The sequence below is a fragment of the Balaenoptera musculus genome, chromosome 3 (genome assembly GCF_009873245.2).
Source record: "Balaenoptera musculus isolate JJ_BM4_2016_0621 chromosome 3, mBalMus1.pri.v3, whole genome shotgun sequence".
NCBI lineage: Eukaryota > Metazoa > Chordata > Mammalia > Artiodactyla > Balaenopteridae > Balaenoptera > Balaenoptera musculus.
In genome coordinates, this window is record NC_045787.1 from 74,665,126 (window position 1) to 74,678,111 (window position 12,986).

General features: G+C 39.5%; 1 protein-coding gene and 1 long non-coding RNA gene across 4 annotated transcripts in view; one reads left to right on the forward strand and one right to left on the reverse strand.

Annotated features, from left to right (window-relative positions):
- Nucleotides 1–9,093, reverse strand: part of FAM172A (family with sequence similarity 172 member A) — a 421,563-nt gene extending 412,470 nt beyond the window's left edge. For 2 of the 3 annotated variants that reach the window (XM_036846745.1, XM_036846747.1), the window contains exon 1: nt 8,946–9,093. The gene's annotated coding sequence lies outside the window, so the exon portion shown is untranslated. The remainder of the gene's footprint in view (nt 1–8,945) is intronic. The other variant, XM_036846746.1, reaches the window with a different exon arrangement.
- A 44-nt stretch (nt 9,094–9,137) lies between these two features.
- The window catches only part of LOC118892293, a 58,022-nt gene continuing 54,173 nt past the window's right edge, over nt 9,138–12,986 (forward strand). Inside the window, exon 1 of the long non-coding RNA XR_005019277.1 lies at nt 9,138–9,190. This is a non-coding gene — a long non-coding RNA (uncharacterized LOC118892293). The remainder of the gene's footprint in view (nt 9,191–12,986) is intronic.

Here is a 12,986-nt window from a genome sequence, read left to right on the forward strand (position 1 = left end):
ATCTTATTCAATATATATGAAGAACTCTTAAAACTCAACAATAAGAAAACAACCCAATTAAAAAATGGGCAAAAGACCTGAACAGACACCTCACCAAAGAAGATATACAGATGGAAAATAAGCTTACAAAAAGATGTTCAACATCATGTCATTAAGGAATTGCATATTAAAACAACAATGGGATACCACTACACACCTATCTGAATGGCTAAAATCCTTAACACTGACAACACCAAATGCTGGCAAGGATATGGAGCAACAAGAACTCTCATTCATTGTTGGTGAGAATGCAAAATGATACAGCTATGTTGGAAGACAATTTGGCAGTTTCTTCCAAAATTGAACATATTCTCACCATATGATCCAGGATCATGCTCCTTGGTACTTACCCAAATTAGCTGACAACTTATGTCCACACAAAAATCTGCATACAGATATTAATAGCAACTTTATTCATTACTGCCAAGCTTAGAAACAACAAAGGTGTCCTTCAGTAGGTGAATGAATAAATCAATTGTGGTACATCCATACAAAAGAATATTATTCAGCAGCACTCAAAAAAAAAAAAAGCTATCAAGCCATGAAAAGACAGGGAGGAAACTTAAAAGTATATTACTAAGTGAAAGAAGCCAACCAGCAAAGGCCTGCATACTGTACGATTCCAACTATATGATATTCTGGAAAAGGGAAAACTATGGAGACTAAAAAGATCAGTGGTTGCCAGGGGTTACGGAGGAAGGATGGCTGAATATGCATAATAGAGAGGATTTTTTAGGGAAGTGAAACTAATCTGTATGATGCTAGGATGTTTTCAATGATAAAATGGAGTCATCTAGTTTCTTAGAAGTACTTGCAGTGTTCCTAATGCAGATTAAATTTCACCATTAAATCACTCACACTGTTTCAAAATAATGAAATATTACCTATAAACAATAATACTCTTACAATTACCTGTGAAATACATTAGCATGAATTGATTTTATCATATTAGTCACCTAGAAAAAAGTAGGAAAAGACCCTAAAAGAACAGGCTACAGATCAAAAATGCTTTGATGGTGGACGAAAGAGGTCCAAAATGGTCTCCAGTAAAACCAACTTTGTTGGATCCTAGAACCAAACCTAGAGCCATCCTGTATAAAGTTCAGGCCAGAATCCAACCTACAGGAAAGACCCTACCACCTATCATTTTTCATTCCATTTTTCCTTCTTCCTTTCTTCTACTTCCATGTACCAACTTTTTTGCTCAATCACTTTAGATGGTATATAATCTAAAAGTCCTCTTTGAGGCCTTTCCTTCTTTCAAGTTTTTGAACAATTTCAGATGATTCAACTTTAAAGTGGGTCTATGGGAAACTGAGTTCATCGAACTCTTAACATTCTTCCACTAGAGCACACGGAACCCAACCGCTGATTAAGAAAAAGAAAAGATCAGTCATGAACTGGTGTATTAGTCTGCTCCAGCTGCCATAACAAAATACTGGGGTGGCTCACACAACAGAACTTTATTTTCTCACAGTTCTGAAGGCTAGAAATCTCAGATCAAGGTCTGGCAGGGTTGGATTTTGGTGAGAACTTTCTTCTTGGCTTTTAGACAGTCACCTTGTTGCTGTGTCCTAACATGACAGACAGGGAAATCAAGTGAGATCTCAGGTGTCTCTTCATAGAAAGACACCAATCTTATCAGATCAAGGTCCCACCCATATGACCTCATTTAACCTTAATTACTTTTGGGGGGTTAGGGCTTCAACATACGAATTTTGAGAGAATGCAACTGAGTCCACAGCAATTAGAAAGTATCAAGGGATAACATCATGTTTAGGAACATTTGTGTTATAACATTCTTGATACTTTTCCAAACAGCCTCAATCTTAGAAGATAGGGTGCTTCAACATCATCAGTTCACTTGGCCCTGCTTTCAAATGCTAAAGCCATTCTTATCCCTAATCAGAGGAAGGAAGAAGCAGAGAAAGGAGATGTGAAAGGTTTTGGACAACTACACAGTTAGATGGCACAGTCAGCACAAGAGATAACCTCTACTTCTAAGCCAATTACAAGTTCAAAGGACTCCCAAAGCCCTGTCAGGCTTGATAATTCACTAGGAAGACCCAAAGAAGTCACTGAAAACTGTTATACTCATGATTATAGTTTACCACAGGAAAATTAATACAGATTAACATCAAGGAAGGGAAAAAGCATATCGGACAAAGTTCAGGAGAGTACCAAACATAGAGCTGCTGATGTCCTCTCTCTGTGAAGTTATGGACATGTTGTTCTCTTGCTAACTATATGTCATAATATGCATGGACTATTGTCAACCTGGAAAGCTAACAGGAGACATGGTGTTCAGAGTTTTATTGGGGCTCCATTACACAGGCACGACTGAATGACTGCCCACATGGTTGATCTCAGTTTCCAGGTCAACTGATACCAAGGGACCCAAAGCCCCTACCCTAAGTCATATAGTCTCTCTGGCTACGGGCAGCCTCTACCCTAAATCACACTGTTAGACGATGTGACCCAAAGCTCCAAGGAAAACAAAAATACTAGAGATTACCATCCAGAAGCTGAGGGCAAAGGCCAGACCTCTTTTGGGGCAAGGTTAAATCCTTTACCATACAGGAGACAAGAGAAACCAGTCAATAGTTCCTATTGCCTAGAGGCAAGTCCAGGCCCCTTATCAAACTATACAACATTCTCCTCACATCCTCTGCCCCTCCCCCCATGACTTGGTTCCTATCTCTTTCTCCAACTCCATCTCTCATTACAATCAAAATTTCTGCTCTAGTAGTTGCAAATTCCTTTTAGTGTTTTACAAATACCAGACTGCTGAGAGCTATTTCTTCTGTCTAGAAACCCTTTCCACTTTATTTATTTTTTTAAATCTCTTAGATTTATCACTTTAAATTTATGTATTTATTTATGTATTTTTGGCTGTGTTGAGTCTTCGTTTCTGTGTGCGGGCTTTCTCTAGTTGCGACAAGCGGGGGCCACTCTTCATCGCGGTGCACGGGCCTCTCACTTTCGCGGCCTCTCTTGTTGCGGAGCACAGGCTCCAGACGCGCAGGCTCAGTAGTTGTGGCTCACAGGCCTAGTTGCTCCACGGCATGTGGGATCTTCCCAGACCAGGGCTCGAACCCGTGCCCCCTGCATTGGCAGGCAGATTCTCAACCACTGCGCCACCAGGGAAGCCCATCCACTTTATTTTTAAATGACTCATCCTTAAGTTTTCAACTTAGGTATCATTTTCTCCACAAAGCCTTTCAATAACCCCAGGTAAGGCATTGTGCCTCTCCCATACCATCCTATACATACTTCTATCATAATACAAAAAATTTTGCTGAAGTCTTGTCTTTATAGCAGACACCCCAACCAGCACATAAGATCCTCAAGTATGGGGTCCAGACTGCCTTATGACTAGGTATCCATCTTTTACTGATTCAGATAACTGAGACCCTGCCTAACTATTGTCTTGTTTTCCTTGCCTCATATTTCAGTTCATGTAGATCTTGGGCCCTTCCCTGTTCCTTTATCCCTCCCTTCTCCCCATCTCTTTCGAGACCAGTGCCCAATCCCCATTCAGCTAACACTTGTTGACAAACCCCCTTTCTTTTCTGCCAATACTTCCTTTACCTCCTGATCTGATCCTTCCTCTCCTCTCTGCCACCCAACCAATTCCTGGATATTACCATTTAAGATAAATACTCCAACTACATTAAAGAGTATTAAACCAAATGGACCAAGATGATTGATTAATTCCCGAACTACTTGAGTTAGTAACAGAGTCATTTCCATAGTACAGACAAAAACGATGATATCAAGAAGAATGGGGTAATTCAAATCAAGAGAGCATCTCACCTATCAATTAATCAAACTTTTCAACTTCTTAAACTGCATCACCTCGAGTTATAATCTTGGTCACAATTCTAGCTTGTTCCATGTTCTAAACAAAGCACACAAAACTAAGCTATGCTTTGTAAATGAAAAGGGTATCACACTCCTTCATTACCTTGGATATTAACTCCAAATTCTTTTTTAAATAGAGATACTGTGTCTGTTGAGCCACATATAGTATCTTTCATGTTGCTTTCTTATACCTATCACAGATAATGGCAATGTGATTAGCAGGGGATAGGAATAGTAGCCACATCCCACAGCCATTGGCAGTTACAATGTTGGGTATTAGTTGCTATCATTCCCTTAATTAGCTATTAAAGGGCCTTACAAGGCCCAAATCCACAATCTTAGTCTTATTAGCACCTCTCTAACCTCTGAGCAAATCAACCCTAAGTATATTATCAACCTAGACCACACTTAAAATATTCAATCTGCTATAAAGAAATGGAAACAAACATACAATAAATGCTTTGCTTCAATGATCTGTCTTCACAGTGATGTTTTTCCCTACAGTAAAAATTATCTCTGTTATCTATACTGCAGTATCTATATTGCAAAAATGAACTGTTCTCAAAAAAAAGGAGACAAGAATACAATATCAGAGAAAGCAGCACAGCACTGTTACCTCTAAATTATCTTTAACTTAGCTGTAAAATGTTAAGCAAGTCAGTCATCTGCTACCTCATCTGTAGCAAATTAATCAATTTTAATTTGTCAAAGAGTGATAAGCAAAAATGTGGTACAATTTTTCATTCATTACTTTAAATCAAAGCAAAGTAATCAACTTAAATAAGCTTTATAACTGAAACAGTTAGCTAAATGCAGTACCCAAAGAGTACTTAATAAACAATAGGGTACAAAACATTCAATAGTTTAAAAAAAAAAAAAAAAGATGTGTTACCTTGCACTAATGGGTCATCAGCCATTCTGAATAAAAAAATTCCTTCCTCTCTTCCTCAGATAATGTAAAAAATTTTTTCTTAACAATGCTGAACATTGTTAAATTACACATTACTCATTAAATTACTCAAACCTCATTACTCTATGGTTGGAAATGATGTGATACATGGTCTGAACAACTTAGTTTACTTCTGTAGGACTGTATACACTGCACACCCTCCAAATACTAACTGCTGAACCAGATGAACCGACATATGTTACTTGGTATACAGTAGGTCTTACTGAATCACTTAAGGCCAGGTGGCTGACTTCAGAACCACATGCTGAGATACAGCCGGTGATTTGCACTTTCACCCTGTCCCCCATCCCATTCCAATCTGTAGAGCTATATTACTCTGTCACTTTGTTGCCAGGTCCCCCTCTTCTGCTGTCAGTTCTGGTGCTTACGGTCCATTACTGTTACTGATCTCCTTTGCCATTCTCCATCTAGCTACATCCAACTGCTAACACTTCTTTTTCTGTTTCTTCATCATTTTTCTCTCTTTTCCTGCTCTTCTCAGCTACCAGAAAAAAAGAGATCTACTTCACAGCCACAGTCAGCCAAATGATACACTCCTTTCCTTCTAAATAAAAAGAAAAAAGAATCAAAGCAGGTGGGGATGATCTTTGGCTTTTCAGAACTCTTTTCATCACAGTCTGATACCCAGAGGTTCATTCATTGTTACAAAAGATGCTTTATGGTTTCTTTTACTTCTAAGTTTGGAGTTACTGCAGATACTTGGTCTATAGACAATTTAAGTTTTTACAACTACAGTATTTTAGGGTTAAAAAAGTAACAGAAGACAAGGTGGCTGCTTTCTCAACCCTTAAAAAATTTACTCAAAAAAACCTGCAAAATTTTCTATTAAGATCAGACCTTAAGGGGAGTTCCTTGGTGGTCTAGTGGTTAGGATTCTGGGCTTCCACTGCCATGGCCCAGGTTCAATCCCTGGGAACTGAGATCCCACAAGCCATGTGGCACAGCCAAAAAAAAAAAAAAAAAAAAAAATCAGATCTTAAATGAATAGTGCTCCAAAGAAGATATACATATGGCCAAAAAGCATTATGAAAAGATGCTTAATATCACCAACCAGTAGGGAAGTCAAAACCACTGAGATACTACTTCACACCCATTAGGATGGCTATTATTAAAAACAAAAAATAAGAGAGAAAATGTGCTTGGTGAGGACGTGGAGAAGTGTTGGTGACGATGCAGAGAAAATGGAGCCTCCATGCATTGCCAGTAGGAATGTAAAATAGTGTAGCCATTGTTGTTAATAATATGTCAATACTTAAAAAAGTAAACATAGAATTAACACATGATCCAGCACTTCCACTTCTGGGTATATAACCAAAAGAAATTAAAGCAGAAGACTCAAACAGATATCTGCACACTCATGTTCATAGCAGCATTATTCAAAATAGCCCAAAGGTGGAAGCAACCCCAGCATTCACAGACAAATGAATGGATAAACAAATTGTAGTCTATATATACAATGGAATATTATTCAGTCTTAAAAAGGAAGAACAGGGGCTTCCCTGGTGGCGCAGTGGTTGAGAATCCGCCTGCCAGTGCAGGGGACACGGGTTCGAGCCCTGGTCTGGGAAGATCTCACATGCCGCGGAGCAACTGGGCCCGTGAGCCACAATTACTGAGCCTGCGCGTCTGGAGCCTGTGCTCCGCAACAAGAGAGGCCGCGATAGTGAGAGGCCTGCGCACCGCGATGAAGAGTGGCCCCCACTTGCCGCAACTAGAGAAAGCCCTCGCACAGAAACGAAGACACACAACACAGCCATAAATAAATAAATAACTAAATAAATAAAATTTAAAAAAAAAAATCAACCTTCTGGGGTCATCAGTAGACTATCCAGAAAGAAGTCGCCGGGTTCCTCCCTGTCCTGATGCGCCCTTGCTCCTCGCTTGACCTTAGTCTGATGTCCCCTCCCTCACACGCCCTTTTCCTCTCCAAAAAAAAAAAAAGGAAGAACATTTTAACATATGCTACAACATACATGAACCTTGAAGACACTATGCTAAGCAAAATAAGCCAGTGACAAAAGGACAAATGTCGTTATGATTCCACTTATATGAGGTATCTAGAGCAGAAACAGAAAATTCATAGAGAAAGTAGACTAGTGGTCGCCCAGTGCTGAGGAGAGAGGGGAATGGGGAGTTAATGTTTAATGGGTACGGAGTTTCAGTTGGGAAAGATGAAAAGATCTGGAAATGGATGGTAGTGACAGCTGCATAACAATGTGAATGTACTTAATTCCACTGAAATGTACACTTAAAAATGGTTAAAATGACTAATTTTGTTATGTATATTTTACCACAATTTAAAGAAAAAGGAATGAAAAGTAAAGTTGACATAAGTTAGCTTATTTCACTTGCTACTTAGTTATCCACGGCCACTGTACAAACACAATCTGACCCTAAAACAGACAGCTCAAGTTATGTTCAACTGAGTAAATAGTGCTTAATTTTGTTTGCACTAATGAAAAGCTTGGAAACATCTCTACATATCTGAAGACATCAGATTATCCTCATAGAGGTCTGCCTGGGAAAGCTGAGAAAAACAGGCTGTCAATAAAAAAGATCTCTCAGGCTCACACAAAACACTGAGTAAATATTCTTGAGATTTTTAAACACTGACGCCTCCATGCCTATATCCTTGCTATTCCAAGATACACCAAATACATTCCTGCCTCAGGGCCTTTTCCTAGCCTAAAACACATACCCACATACCTGCAGAGCTCACTCTCTGATTTCATTCAGATCTCTACTCAAAAGTCCTCTTATCAGAGAGGCAGGTTTTGACCGCCCTATTTAAAACAGCATCCGCCATCATTCTCTCTCCCCTCAACGTGCTTTATTTTTCTTCATAGCCCTTATCACTACCTGATATATCTACTTGCTAACTGTCCTTCTCTATCCGCTACAGTGTAAATTTCAGAACAAAGACCGCCCATTTTGTTCACTATTGGAAGCCCAGCAATTATAATACCACCTGACACACTGAAGATGGCCCATAAATACCTGTTAATGGAATGAGTGGGTGCATGGTTACGGTGTCATAGGTCATGCTGCCCTCTTGGCGTTGGTGCTATTCTACCATTTACCAGCTTCACAACAGCCACTGCTTCTAAGCCATCCAGAGCATTCCCGGTTTAGGCTTAAGTGGAAGGAACACTTAAAGAGTCAGATAGAAGCCTGGTACCAGTATGTCAAAAAACTGCTCCCTGGCTTATTTTCTAAATACATCAAATGAATACAGTATATCTGTCCCTCACAATGAGGGATAAAAAACAAGCACGAAGAATACACCTCTAACACCGCTTTAAGACAAAAAGATACAGTGGATTGCATCACATTTCACCTGTTTTGATAAACGGTACAAGGCACTCGCTAGCCTGAAAACCAAAGGATTTTCCCTCTGCAACTTTTCAGAGGATTTGGGGAAACAGACAAAGGCAACAAGACTGTCAATAAATATAGCCAGACATTAAGTAACCAATTACTTGGCATAACAAATACACACTCTGGAGCACTAGAAGAATATGTTAAATCTCTGGATGAGGGAAAGAGAAGACTGCCTCCAAAATATACCTAACTTGATTTCAAAGTCAAAAGTATTCAATTAAGAATTCATCCCAGTGAAATGTCCCACCAGCGCCCATGCATGTTACAAGTTTGGGGAGCATTTTATAACTGCACTTTAATCTTCTGTCTACAGCGAATGTCTTCTGGTAAAGGTTTGGCAGGTGATGATCATTTTCGTAGAAAAATCTTCAACCAGAGAACCACCAAACCTCCCCACCTGAGAAAGCTTAGAAAGGCCCATTACGCTACAGTCTCCAGGCTCCCAGAACCCCAAACGTCCAAGAGTAAGGAGACTCATCTAGGGAACACACGTGTCTTGCCCCGCCTCGGAAGTGGAAATGGCAGGTGTAAGCTGCCCATCAGCGGGGTCCTGGACACAGGGCAGAAGTGTCCGCAGGAAACGCGGCGCCAGCGACCCCCGCCCGAGACGAACCAAGGCCAGCCTCTTCCTCTGATTCCGGCCCAGGCCTGCCCCCCCCGGAGCTCACAACCCGGCAAACGCAGGTCCTACCTGAGCTCTGCCCCCAGCTACAGGGCTGTGGGGGGAGGCGGGAGGAGGCGTGGCCTTCCAGCTCGCCAGCCGAACTCCCTCGTGCGGTTGTTACGACTTTCCCTCTCCGGATCCGCGCCCCGAACAAGTTCCAGTTGCACTTCCGGGGTCCGCAGGAGACTGAAACGTCATTGCGCACACGGCGGCGGCGGCCGCGACAAGCCGGAAGGAGGCGGGGCGTGGTCGCTGGGTTGGTGCTTGTGGCGGTAGGTGGGCAGGGAGAGAGAGGCGTGCGGGAGGGAAGGATTATCCTGTTATATCCTTGTGGGCTCTCTTCGCCTTTCCTTCGCCCTTTCTTCTGAAGTAAGGGACACCCCTTACTGGGTAACTTCAGAGTATGGGGCCACCGTGAAGCCTCGTTCTCCAAGCGGAGTTTAAAAACTGTTGGGAGAGTGCCCATGCCACTAATTGCCCACTCTCCCACACATGGTTTATCCCGCTTCACCTGGTCCCTTCAACGCCAGAAAAGACAGGGGGTGGAAAAGTCTAGATTTAGAAGATTAAATTTACCTGTAAATTATGACTTACGTGAAGTAGGTACTCATTTTCTTATCTCCTGACTGCTAATAGGATAGATTGGAAACAGCTGTGTAAAGCTAGGATCACATCACTAACAGTGGGTTGGATCTAAACTCAGCCTTTACGGTAAAAATCCCTGAGAGTAAAAATTACTCATGAATATCCCCTAAGTGGCCCACAAAGTGCAGGATACGTGATGTTAAGTATAAACTCTAGGTCTTTAATTCTTATGCACACTTGAATGTGCGACCTCTTAGCTAGTTTATATGTTTTCATGAAAAGGGAGTTTGTAGATATCTGGGCATTTAAACAATCCTGATAAATCCGAGGGGCAACACTTTGTTTTCATCTTGCTTAACCATTCACCAGCATTTGACACAGTTCATCACATCCTCCTTTTTGAAACTTGAAACGCTTTCTTCATTTGACTTTTGTGAACTCACAGAGCTCTTTTGATTCTTCTTTGCTAGACTCTGCCTCATTTCTTAGTGTGTCCCAGCTCTCTTGCCCTCTTTAGCGACCTTTATTCCCCAGGTAATCTCATTCTTTCCTTCACTGTCTTTTATATAGCATCACTATGCTGATGGCTTCCAAATATCCATTTACAGCCATGATTTCTTTGATTTCTATGCTAACGTATCTAACTTCTTAGTCAACATATCTACTAGGATATTTAACATGCATTTCAAACTATTTTCTGTCTCCAAAACCTGTTTCCCTCTTCCTGTTGCATATCTTTACATCTCAGTAAATGGCATATTGATTCTTAGAATTGTTCAGGTCATAGTTTGATTCTTCTTTCTCTCAAGTTTCACATCCAGTCAGTCCCTCAGCAAAATCTATCAGCTCTTTTCAAAAGGTATCCTAAATCTAACCAATTCTCACCACCTCTACAACTACTATGCTAGTCCTCACTGGATGCTCTAATTGTTTCTTAATTGTTCTACGTGCTTCTGTTCTTACTTCTCTACAATCTAGTCTCCACTTGTAATAGATGAATTGCCAGAAGCTCTCTGTGGACTACTTTAGGCATTAAAACTCATGGACTAATTTGAGAATTAAAACTCCAAGTGGTTCCATTGCTTGGGGGGGGGGGCACACTTTTATGACTGCTACCTCCAGCAGACCTACCAGCTTCTCACTTTGAAAATCAGATAAAAATTCTCTTTTGACAGTGAGAGAAGAAAAGTGAGCATTTTGAAATATACCCAGAGCTCTCTATTTTCCTTAATAAAATCTGCCTTTAAGGGAAACTATTTTACCAGAGCCTAACCAACTGGGGGGTTACCAACCTAGTGGAATGAAAATACTCAACTCCAGGCCACTCTAGCCTTTGAAGTGGAAGGAAAGTGAACAACATGCAGAAACAAGGGGACAGTAAGCAGAGAGATGAAACCATTGAGAAGGAATCAAAAGGACATGCTGGAAATCCAAAACACAGGAACTGAAATGAAAAACACCTTTGGTAGGCACATAAGTAGACTGGACACAACCAAGGAAGGAATCTAGATTGAGGTTATGTCAATAGAAACTTCCAAAACTGAAAAGAAAAAAGAATGAAAAAGATGAAACAGAATATCCAAGAAAAGTGGGAAAATTACAAAAAGTTTAGCATATGCATAATGGGAATGCTAGAAGGAGAAGAGAGAAAAGGAACAAAGGAACTATTTGAAGTAAGGACAGAATTTTCCAAAATTAATGACAGATTAAAACCCACAGATCCAGGAAGCTTAGAGGACTCTAAACTGGATAAATACTAAAAAAATTACACTTGGGCATATATAATCAAACAGCAGAAAATGAAAGGCTATGAGAAAATCTTGAAAGAGGTCAGAGGGGAGAAAACAACCAATGTTGCCTACAGAGAAAAAATAAGATATGAATTACATTGAACTTTTCTTCAGAAACTATGCAAAAAGAAAATGGAATGATATATTTAAAGTCTTGAAGACCTAGAATTTGATATCCAGTGAAATTATCCTTAGAAAATAGAGGAAAAATAGTCTTTCTCAGACAAACAAAAATTGAGGGAAATTGTCACCAGTGGACTTGCCCTGCAAGAAATGTTAAAAAGTTCTTCAAAGAGATAGAAATGTTATACATCAGAAATTTGGATCTACATGAAGAAAGAGTTTTTGAGAAGGAATAAATGAAGGTAAAATATTTTTTTAAACTTTTCTTAATTGATGTAACAGATAACACTGTTCAAAATAATACCAACATTGTGTTCTTTGATTATAGCTTATGGGTAATTGAGATGAATGAGAGCAGTGTTATAAAGGACAGGAGGGAGAAATTGAAAATACTTTGTACTTTCACTACCCATGAAGCATTATAGTGTTATTTGAAAGTGGACTTAGTTAAGTTGTAAATGTATATTGCAAATTCTAAGGCAACCATTTTAGAACATCCAAAAAAAAAAAGTTTTAATTGGTGTCTTAAGAGAGGATGGAAACTGGAATCATATAAAATGTTCGATTAAAATCAGAGAAGGCAAAAAAAGTGTGGAAGACCAAAAAAAAAGAAGAAGAAAGAATGAATGAAGAGAAGCAACGAATAGAAAACATTTAAAGTGATTTAGATCATCACTGGATTTTTAAATAACTAAGATTGAGACATTCCAAAATTATCCTAATGTAAACAGAAAAGCCATAATGCATGCCTAGCTTATAATCTAGGGGTAGGGAAAAAGATCTGACAAAGAGGGTTTAGATTGTAGTATTACAAGAAAAAGTAGGATTTCTGCTTATTTCCCCCACCCCCAAGCACTACATATTCGATATGTCATATTATGACATATATATGTGTGTGTATGTATAGATATATATAAATAAGAGAAACTATGAATTTTAAAACATTATGTCAATTATGTAAAAATCATGTTTTCAAGCTTGAAATGGTACTTCCTCATTGGAATATTAGGACTAATTCTTCAATCTCTTCTTGGTACTTTTATGAACTTTGCCTTCCAGTTTATATCTCAATTCTCAACTCTTTTATTCCTAGTTCTCCACAATTACTTCTTTAAGCACAAAATTTACTCTTAACTCTTCTTCGTTCTAATCCTCTTATACACTGATGTCTGTATTGTGGGCAACCTGATTATTCCCAAATACCCTCAGAAACTTATTCCACCTCCCAATATTCACTGGAACTTGATATATTTAATGTTGAATATGGTCAGTGGGCTTTTAAGATATATTCCCGCATCCTTATAATGAGCTTTCTTTCTTACACATACACACACACACACACACACACACACACTACATTCCTGTGGTAAATCTGAGCTGTGAGTACAACTATATGATGAGTTGTGTGAGTTCTCCTAAGAGAGAGAGAAAAGACAAGTAATAGAGACTGATCCCAAGCTAACTCATTGTTGGAATCATTAGGACTTAAAGAGCTATAATTATATAACTATACTTAATGACTTAAAGGAAAAGAATACTCACATTGAATGAAAATACAGGAATTCTTAGC